Source organism: Ursus arctos, unplaced genomic scaffold, assembly GCF_023065955.2.
Source record: "Ursus arctos isolate Adak ecotype North America unplaced genomic scaffold, UrsArc2.0 scaffold_14, whole genome shotgun sequence".
NCBI lineage: Eukaryota > Metazoa > Chordata > Mammalia > Carnivora > Ursidae > Ursus > Ursus arctos.
Genome location: NW_026622808.1, coordinates 26448630 through 26463233, shown reverse-complemented (window position 1 = coordinate 26463233; position 14604 = coordinate 26448630). Strand labels below are relative to the sequence as shown.

Sequence of the window (14604 nt, the reverse complement as noted above, 5' to 3'; positions counted from 1 at the left end):
GCAGCACAGACAGTGAGTACCCTTGGCTTGTTCCTGATTCTAAAACAATGCACACTTAGTTTTCCACTTCATGTAACATTTGCTAATTTTGCAATATCTATTCTTAGTTAGCTAAAGAAGGCCCAGTGAATTTCGAGTTGAGAAGAAGCTTTTTAAAAATCTTTATGATATATGCATTTTGCAGTATATATAAAATAATGCAATTTTATATGTCAATTAAAAATCAATTCTAAAAATCATAAATAGGAATTAAAATTTAGTAATCCAAGACTACTGCCTAGATTGATGTAATTAAATGACATTTATTTTAGTTTATTCTTGTGACTAATCACATGATAGGTGTTCTGATGCTGAATTATGCTTCTCCTTCACGGGATAAACCAGGTACCTTCATTCCCCTTCTGGTCTCACTAGATGCAGCATCTGAGGCAGGTCATAACTACAGCATGGTGTCTGAATTCATCCTCGTGGGCTTCTCCAACTTCCCCCCACATCTCCTGCCCGTCTTCTTCCTGCTGTTCCTGCTCATGTACCTGTTCACACTGCTGGGGAACCTGATCATCATGGTTACTGTCAGGAGTGAGCGCAGCCTACGCATGCCTATGTACCTCTTCCTGTGCGCCCTGTCCATCTCCTAGATCCTCTATACCTTTTCTGTCACCCCACGCCTGCTGGCCGACCTGCTCTTCACCCGCCGCACCATCACTTTTGTGGCCTGCGCCGGCCAGATGCTCTTCTCCTTCATGTTCGGCTTCACCCACTCCTTCCTGCTCACGGTCATGGGCTACGACCGCTACGTGGCCATCACTCACCCCCTTTCGTACAATGTGCTCATGAGCACCCGCTCCTGTGCCCGTCTAGTGTCCTGGACCTGGGCTGGTGGCTCAGTCATGGGGTTGATGGTGACCCTGATAGTTTTTCACCTCACCTTCTGTGGGTCTAATGTGATACACCATTTTGTCTGCCATGCCCTTTCCCTCCTAAACTTGGCCTGTGGGAAGGAGACATCCTCTGTCACCTTGGGTGTGATCCTGGTGTGTGTCACAGCTCTGATGGGATGTTCATTCCTCATCGTCCTCTCCTATGTCTTCATAGTGGCTGCCATATTGAGGATCCCCTCAGCTGAGGGCAGGCACAAGACCTTCTCCACATGTGTGTCCCACCTCACTGTGGTCATTGTGCACTACAGTTTTGCCTCCATTATCTACCTCAAGCCCAAGGGCCCCCATTCTATGGACAGTAACACTCTGATGGCCACCACCTATACAGTCTTCACTCCCTTTCTCAGCCCAATCATTTTCAGCCTCAGGAATAAGGAGCTCAAGAATGCCATAAAGAAAAGCTTCCAGAGAAAATTCAGTCCTTTAAGCTCCTGATGGCCAGTTTGGTGGTGAGGCAATATGATAGCATGGCTGACAATAATAACAACTCTCTCCAGAGGACTATTGTAGGAACTCACTATATGAAAATACTGAATAGGTATTGTTGGATGCACCCATAGGTAACAGAGCAGGATAGGTACTTGTTTTTCCCCAATTTGTTTGCTGCCTCTGGCATAGACTCTATGTCTTACTTTGACCCTGTGTGATGAATTCCTCCCATTACCTCTGTCTAAGAGTGTGTCATCTACCTGTGGGCTGGTGGGAGACATCACATGGATGTGTCTGGGCACTGATGCCAATGGTTTCTCTTGAATGGACCAGTATGGGAGGACCTTTCCTCCTCCACCACCAGGAAAAACAGAAATGAGCATAATAATAAATGCTACCAGCATCAAGGTTTTTCTTAACAGGCACTCTGACCAGTGTTGTCCAAGTATTATCTTTTAGTTATAAGATATGTACAAAAGAACATAAACTATTTGTCTCCAAGGAGATGGTTGACTGACTCCTCAATGTCTTTGGAGGACAGAGACCCTCAGGAGGTTTCTGTGTTGATCTGAGTTTAGTGAAGTATGTTCGAATGTGAAGTGTAGAAAGAGAAAGAGAGAGGCAGAGACAGACAAAGGGAAGAGGGTTCAGAGCTTAGGTAAGAACATACAGAATGTTAAAAGTGGGTTGTTATCTGACATCTTATTGAAGTCCTTTCCCCTCTTCCCCCACATTACTTTCTGTAAAACATCAAGTTCTCATGCCTATGTTTCCTTGAGTCTGTCTGGGGTTGTGTTGTAGGCACAGTACTATGCCAAGATGGCACAAAGAGAGGTCAGGATATGGGTACTCTGAATATGCAGATGAGAAATGTTGGTGCAGGTCATACAACACCTGAATGAAGGAGTCATGTGGAGGTCTGTCTGACTCCTAGGGTTTGAGAAGCATATATCTGAGGATCCAGGGAGTGGGCCTTCCATTGGTGTAAATTCTTACTCAAAGCTGTGGCCCAATATTTGGGCTGCTGGCAGAAGATATTTTATAATCATAAATGTAAGAATGGCTACCACGTTTGAGTGCTTGCTCCTTGCCAAATGCTGTGGGAAGAGTTTCCTGTGCATTCACTCTTCTAAGTCTCAAAATAAATTATTATTTCTGCACATTTAGAGATGACCCACATCTATTACTATTCCCATTTCTGAAATACAGGAGAAATCAGAGAGGGAGATGGACAATGAGAGACCATGGACCCTGGGAAACAAACAGGATTTCAGAGGGGAGGGGTGGGGGTGAATGGGGTTACAGGGTGATGGGTATTAAGAAGGGCACGTATTGTAATGAGAACTTGGTGTTATGTGCAACTAATGAATCATTGAACACTACATCAAAAACTAAAGATGTACCATACAGTGGCTAACTGAACATCATAATAATAAAAAAAAGAAATTCGAAAGACTTTAAAAATTGCTGTCATATTCTGAGAAAGTAAACTTTAAAGAGAAACCCATAATTCTGATTGGTTGTCTCTCTAATTTCTTGCCTCAGTGTTAGTATTAAAATTGAAAGACTGCTGTTTCTAAACAATATAAATACCTTCAAAATCACTCTGTTAAGTCAGAGGAGGACCATCAGGACTTTCTTCTTTTCCTTCATGTATATTACAAAAATAAAAGCCTTCAATAATGAAAAAAAAAAGAATACCAATGGAAAAAAGAAGACAGTCTCTTCAAGAAATGGTGTTGGTAAAATTGGAGAGCCACATGCAGAAGAATGAAACTGGAACATTTTCTTACACCATACACAGAAATAGACTCAAACTGGATGAGGGACCTAAATGTGAGATAGGAATCCATCAGAATCCTAGAGGAGAAAACAGGCAGCAATGTCTGTGACCTGGGTCACAGCAACTTCTTGCTAGACACATCTCCAAAGTCAAGGGAGACAAAAGCAAAAATGAACTATTGGGACTACATAAAAAAATTATGATGTACTGTATGGTGACTAACACAACATAATAATAATAAAAAAAATACAAAAAGCTTTTGCTCAGCAATGAGAACAGTCAACAAAACCAAAAGACAAATGATAGAATGGGAGAAGATATTTGCCAATGTCTTATCAGATAAAGGGCTAGTATCCAAAATCTATAAAGAACTTATCAAATTCAACACCCAAAGAACAAAAATCCAATCAAGAAATGGCCAGAAGACATGAACAAATATTTCTCGAAGGAGGACATCCAAATGGAAAGAGATATATGAAAAAATGCTCAACATCACTCAGCATCAGGGAAATACAAATCACAACCACAATGAGATAGAAAAAAAAGCCCACAATGAGATAGAATGTCACACTGGTCATAATGGCTAAAATTACAAATCAGGAAATGACAGATGTTGGTGAGGATGTGGAGAAAGGGGAACCCTCTTCCACTCTTAGTAGGAATGCAAACTGTTGCAGCCACTCTGGAAAACAGTATGGAGGTTCCTCAAAAAGTTAAAAATAGAGCTACCCTATGACCCAGCAAATGCTCTACTAGGTATTTATCCAACAGATACACACATAGTGATTTGAAGGAGCACCTGCACCCCAATGTTGGTAGCAGCAATGCGCACAGTAGCCAAACTATGGAAGGAGCCCAGATGTCTATCAACAGATGAATGGATAAAGAAAATGTGGATAGATCAGAAGATAAATGGAAGTGGAAGGGAGCCACTGTGCTCAGGCGCCATGAAGCAGTAGCCACCTGTACTGGGGAGTGCGTCGGATTCGCAGACTGGTATCCTCCAAGAAAGCAGACTGAGACTGGGAGCTTGGGAGCACTTGCGAGAGCAGAGTGAAAACCAGAGCTCTGGAGCACATGCGAACCACACTGAAACAGGGAACTCGGGAGCGCGTGTGGGAACTGGGGGCAGCTGGCGGTTTTAGAAGCACAAAGGAGAGAGACATGCCTGCCCTGGGAGTGAGGACTGGGAGAGTGGCTGTGGGACACACAACCGGGACGCTGTGGGGTTTTAGGAGCACTGACAGAAACACAGTTAAAGTGGCCAGGAGAGCTCAGTGGAGAGCAGACTGCGATCTCTCTGCTCTGATACAGAGGCTAGGATATGGCCACTGCGGCTCTGACTCTCAGAAGAGTCACAGAAAACCACCAGGGGAAGCTGCCAGAGAACAAAAGCCCAGAAATATTGGTTCGCATTGTGCCCATCCCCACCTCCTCCCACAGGGGACGGGGCAACTCTACCCAAACAGTGTTGCCTGAGTATCAGCACAGCAGGCCCCTCCCCCAGGAGGTAGGCTGAAAAATCAAGAAGCCCACATCCCTAAGGTCCCTATAAAACAAGTGCACATTGCCTGGGTCCTGGCCAATAATTTGGGCTCTCTTCATCCCCGCAACCTCTCCTCATCAGAATGACAAGGAGGAGGAATCCCCCCCAACAGAGGAAAGAAACAGAGACTGTAGCCTGTGCCACAAAACTAATGGATATGGATATAACCAAATTGTCATAAATGGAGTTGAGAGTAACAATGGTCATGATGATGTGTAGGCTTGAAAAAAAATATTAACAAAAATATTAATGGGAATATAGAATATCTAAGGGCGGAAATGAGAGCCAATCTGGCAGAAATTAAAAATGCTATGAATCAAATACAGTCTAAACTGGATGCTCTGACAACCAGGATAAATGAGGCAGAAAAATGAATTAGTGAATTGGAAGATGGGATGATAGAAAAGAAGAAAAAAATGGGAACTTGGCTCAAAAAAATTCAAGCTCAAGAATGTAGATTACGGGGAGATTACTGACTCAATGAAACATTCCAATGTCAGAATCATCAGCATACCTGAGTGGGTGGAGAAAGAGAGAGGTCCAGAAGAGATATTTGAACAAATTGTAGCTGAGAACTTCCCTAATCTGGAAAAGGAAAAAAGCATTCATGTCCAAGAGGCAGAGAGGACCCCTCCCAAGAACAATGAGAAAAGACCAACACCACGTCACATAATAGTACAATTCATAAATATTAGATCCAAAGATACAATCTTGAAAGAGGCCAGGGGGAAGAGAATCCTCACCTATAGAGGGAGGAACATCAAAATAACAGCAGACCTGTCTACAGAGACCTGGAAAGCCTGAAAAAGCTGGCAAGACATATTCAGAGCACTAAGTGAGAAGAACATGCAGCCAAGGATCCATTATCCAGGAAGGCTGTCATTCAGAATGGATGGAGAGACAAGGACCTTCCAAGTCCAGCAGAGAGAATACGTGACCACCAAGCCAGCCCTACAAAAATATTAAGGGGGGTTCTATAAAAGGAAAAAGAACCCATGAGTGATACACAACAGAAATTTACAATCTATAGAAACAAAGACTTCACAGGCAACATGACATCATTAAAATCATATCTCCCAATAATCACTCTCAATGTGAATGGCCTAAATGCTCCCATAAAATGACACAGGGTTGCAGATTGGATAAAAAGACGTGACCCATCCATATGCTGTCTACAAGAGACTCATTTTGAAGGGATGGAAAACCATTTTTCATGCCAATGGACCTCAAAAGAAAGCTGGGGTAGCAATTCTCATAACAGACAGATTAGATTTTAAACTAAAGACTGTTGTTAGAGATACAGAAGGACACTATATTATTCCTAAAGGATGTATCCAACAAGTAGATATGACAATTACAAATATATATGCCGCCAACAGGGGAGCAGCTAGATACACAAGCCAACTCTTAACCAGAACGAAGAGACATATAGATAATAATACGTTCATAATAGAGGACCTCAACACTCCACGCTCAGCAATAGACAGATCACCTAAGCAGAAAATCAACAAAGAAACAAGAGCTTTGAACCAGATGGACCTCATAGATATATATAGAACACTACAACCCAGAACAACAGAATACTCATTCTTTTCGAATGCACATGGAATGTTCTCCAGAATAGATCATGTGCTGGGTCACAAAACGGGTCTCAACTGATACCAAAAGACTGAGATTATTCCCTGCATAATCTCAGACCACAATGCTTTGAAACTGGAACTCAATCACAAGGAAAAATTTGAAAGAAACTCGAACACTTGGAAACTAAGAACCATCCTGCTCAAGAATGATTGGGTAAACCAGGAAATTAAAAATCAGTTTAAGCAATTTATGGAGACCAACAACAATGAAAACACATCGGTCCAAAATCTATGGGACACTGCAAAGGTGGTCCTAAGGGGAAAATACATAGCCATCCAAGCCTCACTTGAAAGAATAGAAAAATCTAAAATGCAGTTTTTATATTCTCACCTCAAGAAGCTGGAACAGGAACAGAGGGATAGGCCTAACCCATGCACAAGAAGGCAGGTGATCAAGATTAGAGCAGAGATCAATGAATTAGAAACCAAGAGCACAGTAAAGCAGATCAACAGAACTAGAAGCTGGTTCTTTGAAAGAATAAATAAGATCGATAAGCCACTGGCCAGACTTATTCAAAAGAATAGAGAAAGGACCCAAATTAATAAAATTATGAATGAAATGGGAGAGATCACAACCAACACTAATGAAATAGATCAGAAACTTTTATCAACAGCTTTATGCCAATAAATTAAACAACCTGGAAGAAATGGATGCCTTCCTGGAAACCTATAAACTACCAAGACTGAAACAGGAAGAAATTGATTATTTAAACAGACTGATTAATTATGAAGAGATTGAAGCAGTGATCAAAAACCTCCCCAAAAACAAGAGTCCAGGGCCTGACGGATTCCCCGGGGAACTCTACCAAACATTCAAAGAAGAAATAACACCTATTCTCCTGAAGCTGTTTCAAAAAATAGAAACAGAAGGAAAACTACCAAACTCATTCTATGAGGCCAGTATTACCTTGATCCCCAAACCAGGCAAAGACCCCATCAAAAAGAATTACAGACCGATATCCCTGATGAATTTGGATGTCAAAATTCTCAAAAAAATCCTAGCTAATAGGACCCAACAGTACATTAAAAGGATTATCCATCAAGACCAAGTGGGATTCATCACTCCGATGCAAGGGTGGCTCGACATTCACAAATCGATCAGTGTGATAGATCATATCAACAAGAAAAGAGTCAAGAACCATATGATCCTCTCAATTGATGCAGAAAAAGCATTTGACAAAATATATCCTTTCCTGATTAAAACCCTTCAGACTGTGGGGATAGAGGGTACATTCCTCAATTTCATAAAAGCCATCTATGAAAAGCCTACAGCAAATATCATTCTCAATGAGGAAAAGCTGGAAGCCTTTCCCTTAATATCAGGAACACGACAAGGATGCCCACTCTCACCATCATTATTCAATATAGTACTAGAAGTCCTTGCAACAGCAATCAGACAACAAAAAGGGATAAAAGGTATCCAAATTGGCAAAGAAGAAGTCAAACTGTCTTCGGAGATGACATGATACTCTATATAGAAAATCCAAAAGACTCCACCCCCAAATTACTAGAATTTGTAGACCAATTCAGTAATGTGGCAGGATACAAAATCAATGCTCAAAAATCAGTTGCATTTCTATACACGAACAATGAGACTGAAGAAAGAGAAATTAGGGAATGCTTACCATTTACAATAGCACCAAAAATCATATGTTATCTCGGAATTAACAAGAGACGTAAAGGATCTATATTCTAGAAACTATAAATCACTCTTGAAAGACATTAAAGAAGACACAAAAAGATGGAAAAATATTCCATGCTCATGGATCGGAAGAATAAACATACTTAAAATGTCTATACTACCCAGTGCAATCTACATTTCTAATGCCATCCCGATCAAAATACCAATGACAAAAAGCTGGAACAAACACCCCTTAAATTTGTGTGGAACCAGAAAAGGCCCCGAATCACCAAGGAATTGTTGAAAAGGAAAAACAAAGCTGGGGGCATCACGTTGCCAGCTTTCAAGCTGTACTACAAAGCTGTGATTACAAAGACAGCATGGTACTGGCACAAAAACAGACACATAGACCAATGGAACAGAATAGAGAACCCAGAAATGGACCCTTGGCTCTTTGGGCAACTAATCTTTGACAAAGCAGGAAGAAACACCCAGTGGAAAAAAGACAGTCTCTTCAATAAATGGTGCTGGGAAAATTGGACAGCTATATGCAAAAGAATGAAATGTGACCACTCTCTCACACCATACACGAAGATAAACTCCAAACGGATGAAAGACCGCAATATGAGACAGGAATCCATCATAATCATAGAGGAGAACATAGGCTGTAACCTCTTTGACATCGGCCACAGCAACTTCTTTCATGACACATCTCCAAAGGCAAGGGAAATAAAACCAAAAATGAACTTGTGGGACTTCATCAAGATAAAAGCTTCTGCACAGCAAAGGAAACAGTCAACAAAACCAAAAGATACCAAAAGAATGGGAGAAGATATTTGCAAATGACACTATAGATAAAGGGCTAGTATCCAAGATCTATAAAGAACTTCTCAAACTCAATACCCAAGAAACAAATAATGAAATAAAAAAATGGGCAGAGGATATGAACAGACACTTTTCCAATGAAGACAAACGAACGGTTAACAGACACATGAAAAAGTGTTCAACATCATTAGTCATCAGGGAAATTCAAATCAAAATGTACTGTATGGTGACTAACATAACATAATAAAAATTATTATTAAAAAAACACATTGAAATACCACCTTACACCAGTTAGAATGGCAAAAATTGACAAGGCAAGGAACAACAAATGTTGGGGAGGATGTGGAGAAAGGGGATCCCTCTTATACTGCTGGTGGGAATTCAAGTTGGTACAGCCACTTGGGAAAACAGTGTGGAGGTTCCTCAAAAAGTTAAAAATAGAGCTACCCTATCACCCAGCGATTGCACTACTGGGTATTAACCTCAAAGATACAAACATAGTGAAGAGAAGGGCCATATGCACCCCAATGTTCATAGCAGCATTGTCCACAATAGCTAAATTGTGGAAAGAGCCGAGATGCCCTTCAACAGATGACTGGATAAAGAAAATGTGGTCCATATATACAATGGAATATTACTCAGCCATCAGAAAGAACGATTACCCAACATTTGCAGCAACATGGACGGGACTGGAGGAGATTATACTAAGTGAAATTAGTCAAGCAGAGAAAGACAATTATCATATGGTTTCACTCATTTATGGAACATAAGAAATAGCAGGGAGATCGGTAGGAGAAGGAAGGGAAAAATGAAGGGGGAGTAAAGAGAAGGGGGAAAGAACCATGAGAGACTATGGACTCTGGGAAACAAACTGAGGGTTTTAGAGGGGAAAGGGTGGCAGGATGGGCTAGGCCAGTGATGGGTATTAAGGAAGGCATGTATTGCATGCAGCACTGGGTGTTATATGCAAACAATGAATCATGGAACACTACATCAAAAACTAATGATGCACTGTATGGTAACTAACAAAAAAACAGTCATTTTACTTCCTGGAACTTTCTGTTTGAAACGCCCCTGCTTTGTCTTTCCAATTAGATAGAAAATGATCCTTTTGCAAGATGTACTCATGGGTTCTTCAGGATCAAAGTTACTTCAGCGTCACCTCACCATTAACTTTGTACCTAGGATACTATTTCTACATTATAACAAATTGTAACCATTGAAACTTTATTTTACAAAGATAAGTAAACTTTAAATGTTTGTGTTTCTCTAAAGGTAGTAATGAAAGCAGTTATTTAGTGAGTGAAAAAAATTCAATCAGCTGGGGCACCTGGGTGGCTCAGTAGGTTAAGTGTCTACCTGCAGCTCAGATCACGATCCCAGGGTCCTGGGATCAAGCCCCAGGTCAGGCTCTCTGCTCTACGGGAAGCCACCTTCTCCCTCTACCTGCCGCTCCCCTGCTTGTGCTCTCTCTCTCTCTCAATTAAATTAATAAATAAATAAAATCTCAAAATTCAATTAACTGTACATCATTAGTTTTTGATATAATGTTCAATGTTTCACTAGTTCAGTGTAACACCCAGTGCTTGTCATATCCTGTGCCCTCTTTAATGCCCATCAACCAGTTACCCCATCCCCCCACCCACCTCCCTTTCTGCAACCCTCAGTTTGTTTCCTGGAGTCAAGAGTCTCATATGGTTTGTCTCCCTCTCTGATTTCTTCCCATTCAGTTTTCCCCCCTACCCCTATAGTCCCCTAAACTATTCCTTATGTTCCACTTATGAGGGAAACCATATGATAATTGTCTGATCAACTTATTTCACTTAGCATAATACCCTCCAGGTCCATCCATGTTGATGTAAATGAGAGATATTCATCCTTTCTGATGGCTGAGTAATATTCCATTGTATATATGAACAACATCTTCTTTCTCCACTCATCCATTGAAGGACATCTCGGCTCCTTCCACAGTTTGGCTATTGTGGACAATGCTGCTATGAACATTGGGGTGCGTGGGGCCCTTCTTTTCACTCCATCTGTATCTTCGGGGTAAATACCCAGGGGTGCAATTGCTGGGTCATAGGGTAGCTCTATTTTCAACTTTTTGAGGAACCTCCACTCTGTTTTCCAGAGTGGCTGTACCAGCTTGCATTCCCACCAATAGTGTTAAGAGGGTTCCTGTTTCTCCACATTCTTGCCAACATTTGTTGTTTCTTGTCTTGTTAATTTTTGCCATTCTGACTGGGGTGAGGTGGTATCTCATTGTGGTTTTGATTTGAATTTCCCTGATGGCAAGTGATGTGGAGCATTTTTTTCATGTGTCTGTTGGCCATTTGGATGTCTTCTTTAGAGAAGTGTGTGTTCATGTCTTCTGCCCATTTCTTGACTGGATTATTTGTTTTTTGGGTGTTGAGTTTGAGAAATTCTTTAGAGATCTTGGATACCAGACCTTTTTTTTTTTAATTTCCTTTTTAAAAATTATTAACATATAATGTATTATTTGTTTCAGGGGTACAGGTTTGTGATTCCTCGGTCTTACACAATACACAGTGCTCAACATAGCACATACCTTCCCCGATGTCCATCACCCAGCCACCCCATCCCTCCCACCCCCTCCACTCCAGCAACCCTTAGTTTGTTTCCTGAAATTAAGAGTCTCTTACGGTTTGTCTCCCTCTCTGGTTTCGTCTTGTTTCATTTTTTCCTCTCTTCCCCTATGATCCTGTGCCTTGTTTCTTAAATTCCACATATCAATGAGATCATATGATAATTATCTTCCTCTGATTGATTTATTTCACTTAGCATAATACTCTCTAGTTCTATCCATGTCATTGCAAATGGTAAGATTTCAATTTTTGATGGCTGCATAATATTCTGTTGTGAGATTTTTTTATATATATATATTTATTTATATTCAAAAGATACTGTAACATTATTACATATGTTATATGATATATATTCGTACATATATAACACAGAGATATGTATACACATCTATCCTGATAGTTCTCTTTCTCTGGGGAACTCGAATACAAAACACTCAAAAGAAAAAGAAGCCTTGGGAAAATGCCACCTTTCCATCTGAAGAGATGAGTTCCAGATCTCCAGATCCCTGGTGGTCTTTCCTTTGTGTAAGTATTTCCACCAGGTCAGCCCCTGCAACTCAGCGTCTCTCTGCTGATGTGCATATTTGTGTATCCTTATTGTAAGGCAGAGGCCTCATCACACAGGAGCTTTAGCATCTCTTCTGAGCTCACACAGTCCACACCGAGCAGGGAGAAAGTTCCTGGTGTCCTCCAGCTCCTACTCCGCTGAGTTCGTTGGGTGTAGACCACACACCCTGGCCTGGGTACCCTATAACTACACAGTCACATGCGTCCTTGCAACACACCCCAAGCGCCTTGCTGCCAATGAGCAAATCCTGCAGCTGGGCTATCAGGACTCCTTCATGCTGATGGACTTCTAAGGATACTCAGCCTTTCTCATGAGCGACATGAATGCCCTAAGTCTTCTCCATAGAGAAGAGTGGCCTAAGGATCTGGCTTGAAAGTCATTTTGTCATTAAACAAATCACATAAAATGATAGGATGCTGTTTCACGAATCAGTTTTCTAGGACTGCTGTAACAAGCACATAAACCTGGTGACTTAAAACCATACACATCTGTTCTCCTCTATGCTGGAGGCCAGAAGCCGAAATCAGGGTCACCAGGTGTGAGTCAAGGTGTGAGCAGGGCTGCATCCTTCAGGGGATCCAGGGGAGAATCTGTCTCCTGCTTTCCCAGCTTCCAGAGGCAGCAGCCATTACTCGGCTCAAGGTTCTCTCCTCAGTTACTCCATCCATCTTTCCAGTGTCACATCCGCTACTTCTCTCTGTGTCTGACCCCACCTGCCCCCTTTTAGAAGACACTTGCAATTATAGCAGGCCCATCTGGATGACCCAGGACAATCCCTCTGTCTCAGATCCTTAACTGCATCTCATCTGCTTGCAGTCCCTTTTGCCGGGTTAGGGAACATAGTACCAGGCTCTGAATAAGGACATCTTAGGTGGCATTAGTCATTAACATCAATAATTGTAAAATAATGAAATGGAACCCCAGGGTCTCATTGTCAGTGTTTATGTGGTAAAGCATCTCTGTAACTTCTCTGGAGTCCGTGTTTCTCTCCGGCTGTGTGAAAGGAATGTGTGCCTGGAGCTACACCTGCTCCTTTCCCTGAAAGGAGTCTATTCTTTCTAATGACAGCTTTCCTCTCCCAGTGAGGACAACACATCTCCCTGCAGGCACCTGAAAGAGGTGCATTCCTGATCACTAACTGCACACACGTGCAGATTGTAATGGATTCCTGCCTCACCAATTCAGGGCAGTGTGGCTGGTAACAAATCATCTCTCAGATTTGCATATTCTGCATTTCAAAAAAGTGACTAGTTAGGGCCATTGGGTGACTCTTTTGATAAAGCATCCCACTCTTCATTTAAGCTCAGGTCATGATTTCAGGGTCCTGATAGAGCCCAAATTCAGGCTCTGTGCTAGCCGGGAGCCTCCTTGAGATTCTCTCTCTTCTTCTCCCTCCCCTAACCCAGCTCTCTCTGTCTCTCAAGAAAAAAATGTGAGTAGTAATAGATGTATCTATTTATGTATCCATATATAAATATGAAGAAATAATAATTTATTTCGAGTCATAGAAGAATGAATGCATAGGAAACCATTCCTACATTTGGCAAGCAGCAGGCGCTTATATGTGATTGCCATTCTTAGGTTTATTATTATAAAATATCCTAGTGCAACTCAAATATCTGCCCACAACTTTCAGTAGGAACTTACGCAATGGAAATCCCCCTTACTGGATCCTGAGACATATGGTTTCCTGAACTCCAGCATGAAAGTCAGACAGACCTAAAATTGCATATGAATCCTTCATTCACGTGTTGTGTGACCTCCACCAACATTTCACATCTGTGAAAGGGGGAACCCATACCCTTGACCTCTTTTTTGGCCACCTTCAGTTAGCACTGTGCCCTCCAACACATCCCCCAGATTGATTCACTTAAGACACAGGAATTAGAAATTGATGTTTATTGAAAGTAATGTGGAGGAAAAGGGAAAATGATTTCCATAACATGTCAGATAACAACCCACTTTTGATATTTTGTATGTTCTTACCTAAGCACTGAATCCTCTCCCCTTTCTCTCTCTGTCTCTCTGCCTCTCGCTTTCTCCACTTTATAGTCTGACATCCATCACTCTACTAAGCACAACATGGAAACCTCCTTAGAGTCTATCCACCCCCCTCCCACAAAGGCAGAAGAAACTATAAACATTCAACCATCTCCTTAGAGAAAAACTGCTAATGTTTGTTTCTGCATTTGTTGTAGTTAGAGATAACACTTATACAGCACTGGTGTCTGATAAGTAAAGCTCCAGTGCTGGTGATATTTATCATTACGTTACTTTTGCTTATGTTATGGTGAGGGGAGGTGAAACTCCTCCCTTGCTTGTCTACTGGAGAAGAACCCTGTTCATTACCACCCGCAAATCTATGTGATGCTTTCCACCGCATCCACTGAGAGATAACACATTCTTAGAGGTAACAGGATGGAGTTCATCGCAGGGGTCAAGAACAGAGATGAGGATCGCTAGAGCTTATGCAAGAGGGAAAGGGCAAACAAATGGAAAAACTAATACCTAGCCTGCTCCAATACCTGTGAGTGCATCCAACAATACCTATTCAGTATTTTCATACACTGAATACCTACAACAGTCCCCTGGAGATGATCATATCCCCAGTCCTTGTATCATATTCCTCACCACCAAACTGGCCA

The 14604-nt window shown here is 41.6% G+C and overlaps 1 pseudogene; it reads left to right on the top strand.

The window, feature by feature from the left end:
- The first annotated feature begins 443 nt into the window (after positions 1-443).
- On the top strand, positions 444-1376 carry LOC113249541 (olfactory receptor 10H3-like; annotated as a pseudogene).
- Positions 1377-14604: the final 13228 nt, after the last annotated feature.